Raw genomic sequence first — 5,444 nt, 5'->3', positions numbered from 1 at the left:
TACACAGAGAAACCCTTGTCTCAAAACAAACAAACAAACAAACAAACAAACAAACAAACAAACAACCTGAAATTCAATATCGGCTTCAGGGTGGCAGTTCTCATTGTATCCTGCAGCTGGGGTCAGAACTCCCCCGATACATGGCACCAGGAATGTTGTCTCCCGTGTTGTGGAGTCTCAGAGAACAGGGTTTGAGCCCTGAGGGGAGAGGCATGGAGAAAGGTGAAGCCAAAGGTTAGAAACCAGGACTGGGCTAGAGCCTCCTCACCTGTGACAGGAGGGTCATTGCCACCAGGTCCCCTGTGTGCACAGCCAGGGTGGCATAAGGAGAGGAGGATTCCCGCCCTGGACTAGCTCCGTCCTTGAGCCGCCCACATTCCCAGCCATCCTGATGTTCTCAGCTGTCTGCCTCTGTGCCTTTGTACAGGTGGCTCTTCCTGTGTCTGGTTAATTCTAGTCTCTCTCTTTTAAAATATTTTATTAACACTTGAGAATTTCATGCATGCTTTCAATGTTTGCTTGTTTTAAATTATATCCACCCTCTAACTCCTAGATCCAACCCTCTCCCCGACATTGGTCTCTTGTTTGAGATTTTTCCTTAGAATTCTCTTTTTCAAAATTTGTGTGTGTGTGTGTGTGCGCGCACACGCGTGTGCACGCACACGTGTGCACCTGAGTGTATATGCATACCACACATGCATAGGTACTAGCAGAGACCGATGTGTGATGGGAACCAAACTCAGGTTTTTTCTAGGCTCCACTTCTGCACCAGCATGCTGTTGGGGGGGGGGGGGGGGGGCTCATCTCCTCACCGCTGGTCAAGTAGGTAGCCTTCATGGCCCCTGTCCTGGTACATGTGCATAGACACTGGTGTGGTGGATGGTAAAGGCTCCTTCACTTGGGGGCAGCTCTCTGAGTACTGAGTACCAGCCCTGCCATCACCTGTCCATGGGTGGGTGCTGTGCCTGGTGCGGACTGGTTCCGAGCCCGGGCTGTGGGGTAAGGCTACACCCTCAAGGACAGTGCCGGAGTACAGCCCGGTGCTCCATGCTCCCTCCCCATCACCAGCTTCCCTTCCTCTTCCCAGCCTTGCGAAGCCACTGCCTGCTCACCAGCCCAGCCCTTTGTGCCCACGTGTTGCCATGGAGATGGGCCATTCAGAAGCCTGGTACTTCAAGGCTTCCTACCTCTTCTGGTGGCTAGGGAGTGAGTAGCTGGAATGACGATCTGAGTTCCCAGCAGAAACAGCCTCCTCTCTTGTCCGGTCGAATGCCACACCCTGCCAAGGCGGGCGTATCGCACCCAGTAGCTCTCACTCTGGTGTGGGTGGCTGTCTCCGAGCCCTACCTTAGGAACAGGTGTGCTTTTACAGAGATATCCAAAGTGAACATAATGAGGGAAACGGAAACGTCTAGTCTGTGAAGGAGGCTGACTCTTGGGTCACCCTGCAGCCTGTGAAGATACTTGACACACAGGACACCAAGGAGTGGCTGACGGCGGCCAGCTGAGGGGAGATACCTTCCTTCCCGGGCGCAGAGTGCCACCCCTTCACCAACAGCTTCCTGCTGGGACTCTGAGCTCCAGGACGCGGCCCAGAGTTCCTGCCATCCTTCCTTAGGCCCAGAACCAGGGCCTGACAAGTGGGGGTCTGGGGTGAGCTGCAGTGCCTAGGACACCTCACCTGGCAACAGAGCTGGTTGCTAGCCCTCTCCACGTGTCCTGCCTATCGACACTGTCTGAGTCACCCGTCGAGAGCCTAGCGGGGTCTTTGAGGCTCTCCACTTCCTCTCCATCCTGTGTGCCACTGGAGTTTTCATCTCCCCATGACCACCTTAATCATCTCAACTCTTGCAAGTAGAAAAATCTCCAGCAGGATTTCTGATGACAGCTAGTCCCTCCCTCCAGTCCGAAGTAGGAAGAGGATGTGCCACCTTCTCCCAGTGGCCCTTAGGGCAGGTCTAGGACCACCCAGCCTCAGTTTTCCCTTGTCCTCTAGCCAATGCCCTTGGCCATCTGGGGGGGCTGAGCTCTGTGCTGTGCCCAGGGACATTATGTTTCTTTAGGGACATCTTGACTCTTGCTCCAAGCCAGGAGTTCCTCAGTCCCAAGGCAGGTCTGCCATTCCACTGAGACAGTCAAAGGCTTCCTGAAAGTTCACTCGGAGGGAAGGAAGTCGGAGCACAGAGCACAGGACAGACTGCCTACAGCACCTGAGCTCTCTGCCCATTCCTGACCTGTCCTAGACACTGTTCCACCTCAGCAGCCAGACCCAGGCAGGGTGTGCTCTGACCTGCTGTATGGCTGGTGACCCAAGCCCTGCCCCAGGAACAAACGTGGAAAGTCGACCCAGTGAGGTGTGGCTGGGCAGGTCTGGCGGTTGGGTTGGTGATTTACCGTAACCCTCTAGCAGTGGGTTCTCATTCTGGAAGGATGCTGGCGATCGACTGCTTTCCCTTTCTAGTGAAAGGGTCTGTTCTTGCCGGCAGGGCTGTCAAAAACCCACAAGGAGCTGCAAACTTTAGGAGATCTGAGTGGATGTGTCTGGACTAGGTCAGACTCTGGCTTCCGCGGCAGGAGAGACAGTGCATTGGCCACCCACTCCCCAGCCTTTGCGGCATCCTTGGAGCCCCAAACACTGGGTCCAGTTGTCTCTTGCTGTGTGAGACTCCAGCAGGCCTACATGGAGTCATAGCACTTCATGAGCAGAACAGCATGGCCGCCCTCCCATCCTGTACTTCCAACAGACAAGTTCCCAGATGTTAACAGGGCTTGGTGAAGGAAAACCCCGCCATAGACGGGGTCCTATCCGGCCTCTCCTTGGGTCAGCATAACTGGAGAGATCCCATTGCCCACATGGCGACCCACACCTGTGAGAGAGTTAGAGAGGTGGCTGGTCTATCCAGAATGCTCCCACCAAGAGTAACAAGACAGGCAGAGGTTCAGTCAGGGAGGAGGTTTGGTCTTCAGACATCTCTCACTCTGCTTTGTGCTGAGAAATGGAATGGAGCCAGTGAGGTCTGGAGTCCACAGCACAGCCACACTCACATGGCCAGGTGTGAGGTTGCCCACCCTCAAGCCCTTGACCTCACCTTGAGTTCAGGTGAGGCCGCTGCCATGCTTTGCTGTCTGGGCATAATCTGGCTGACCTCAGCCGGGTTCCAGACTCACAGGGGCGGGCAGCAGCATGGAAGCCACCTGACGAGGAATCCAGCAGACAGACACACGGAATAAACCCACCAGGTCTCTCACCACAAGGAGAGTACTTCAGAGCACTTCCAGCTGGGGTTGGTGGCTCCCACAGGAGGGGTACAGGACTCAGGGGCAATGGTCACAGACTGCCTGAGCTGGGCAAGAACTGCCCCGGGCAGAGACTGGGTTGGGCTCTGCTTGGCATTGCTATAAAGTCATCATTTTAAAATAAGCTTTCTTTGAGACTAGTTCTAGATCTGCAGCAAAGACAGTACAGAAAGCTCCCATATGCACATACCCAGGCTCCCGCTGTTAGTACCACGCTCCTGCCATCGCCGATGAGCCAACACTGAGAATCCTAGCAACAAAATCATCCCTTCTCCAGATTCTCTTAGTTCTGACCCAACAGCTCCCTTTTTGCTGTTCCACTATCTAACTGTTGGTCCCATACTCCCATGAACAGGGACAGATGCGTATTTGACTAGCTGGGCCCCCACAGACACTCTGTGACCCTCCCCAGGCTTTCCAGGCTCATCTCTGGGGGTCAGGCCTGCTGTGGTGGTAGAGAAACATCAGCTCAGGATGCCTCCCTTTCTCCAGAGTTACTGGAGACATTCCCCCAAGCCTGTTTCTCCATCTATGACATGAGTCCGGATTGCTGCTGTGACGCCACCACCCATGGAGCCCTGAGGGCTTTTTTTTAACTTGTGTTGGGGCAGGCACCCCTTCTCAGGAACCTGAGTACAGACCATGGTGTCTCTTTTTCCTACAGCCAGATGGCATAGGTTGGAGGGGTCAGGGCCTGCTCCTCAAGGATGGTGTGTTTCTGGAAGTGAGAACTATAGATCTTATTCCTAACCATCACCTCCTAAGCATATAGCATCCTCCTGCCTCACCTTTACCAGAAATCAAGACACAGAATGGATAGGGCAGTATGGCTGCTGATGGTCTGGAAGAATGGCTTCCTCTTGCTAAGTCTCTGGGGCTCAGGCCAGCAGCTACCCGGCATTCAGGCCTGTCAGGCACCTTATCTTGACATAGTAAAGTTTGTCTGTCCATAAGGTCAGCCATGGGGTTGAGCTGACCTCAGCCAGGTTCCAGACACACAGGAACCTAGGGCAGTGTGAAAGTCTCCTGACATGGAGCCCCGCAGGACAGGCATACGGATTAGGTATGAGGAGGCCTAGTCACCACACAGGTGACACATGGTCTTGGTCACTGCAGGTTAGCACCCTCTGCTCTAACCAATGAGCTTATCAGAACCAAGCCAAGAATCCCCGCCTTCTCTGGGACCCCTTCTCTTGAATCCCTCCTCTGGCCCTCTCCATTTTCAAGCTTCTCCCTCACAGGAAGTAGGTCTCTCTCTGTGGTGATCAGTCTTGTCGACTTGGATTGAGAACCACCTAAGGGATGAATGACAGATTTCCTAGTCACCTGTGACACTTGTGTGTGTGTGTGTGTGTGTGTGTCACAAGGACGCTAGCCTAATCAGGTGGTTCCAACCTGTGGCTGATGGGCCAACGTGCTCCCCGGGACAGCTGTGAGTGTGGCCTAACAAACTCTGTAAAGTTAGTTCAAACATTATGAGGTTTTGTTTTGGTTGGTTGTTGTTGTTTGTTTTGTTTTTGTGTGAGCTTTGTAGATGATGTCATGCCTGTGGGCGGATTCACAATACGACGGTATTATTGAGAGTTGTTGAAAAGGATGAGGTAGAGCACAGGTGGAGAAAGCAGGGGCTGGGGGCATAATCTTGGGGCTGTACTTGCCTGCCGGTTTCCTGGATCTCCTTTCTCCACCCCGTCCTTCCCAAAGTGACCTGCTCTGCTCACCATCCCCTCCTGCCAGGAAACCCTGAGTCACAATGAATCTTTCCTCTTTTTAGCTTCTGGTAGGGCTAGGGGTGTAGCTCAGTGGTAGAGCATTTGCTTATCACACAAGAGACCTGGGTTCAAACCCCAGCACCTCCAAAACAAAAATAAAGGCCATTTGTAGGGCCCTACATGGTCCACATGCCAGACCTCAAGATCTTTGTTCTTACCGAAGCTGGAGTGTCAGAGCCAGACATGATGGTGCATGCTATAATCTCAGCGCTTGGAAGCTGAGTCAGGAGGGTGCTGCGAGTTCAAAACCAGCCTGGCTACCGAGTGAGAGCTTGTCTGGACACACACACACACACACACACACACACACACACACACACACACACACACACAGGGTTAGGTATCTTTATCACAGCATGCAAAAATAATACACCT

The 5,444-nt window shown here is 53.4% G+C and overlaps 1 non-coding gene across 1 annotated transcript; it reads left to right on the top strand.

Moving 5' to 3' along the window:
* The first annotated feature begins 5,085 nt into the window (after nt 1-5,085).
* Trnad-auc lies at nt 5,086-5,156 on the top strand. The gene has a single exon. It is a non-coding gene; the product is annotated as a tRNA-Asp (tRNA).
* Nucleotides 5,157-5,444: the final 288 nt, after the last annotated feature.

This window comes from Peromyscus leucopus, unplaced genomic scaffold (genome assembly GCF_004664715.2).
Source record: "Peromyscus leucopus breed LL Stock unplaced genomic scaffold, UCI_PerLeu_2.1 scaffold_1106, whole genome shotgun sequence".
NCBI lineage: Eukaryota > Metazoa > Chordata > Mammalia > Rodentia > Cricetidae > Peromyscus > Peromyscus leucopus.
This window is presented reverse-complemented; position numbering and strand designations above follow the sequence as displayed.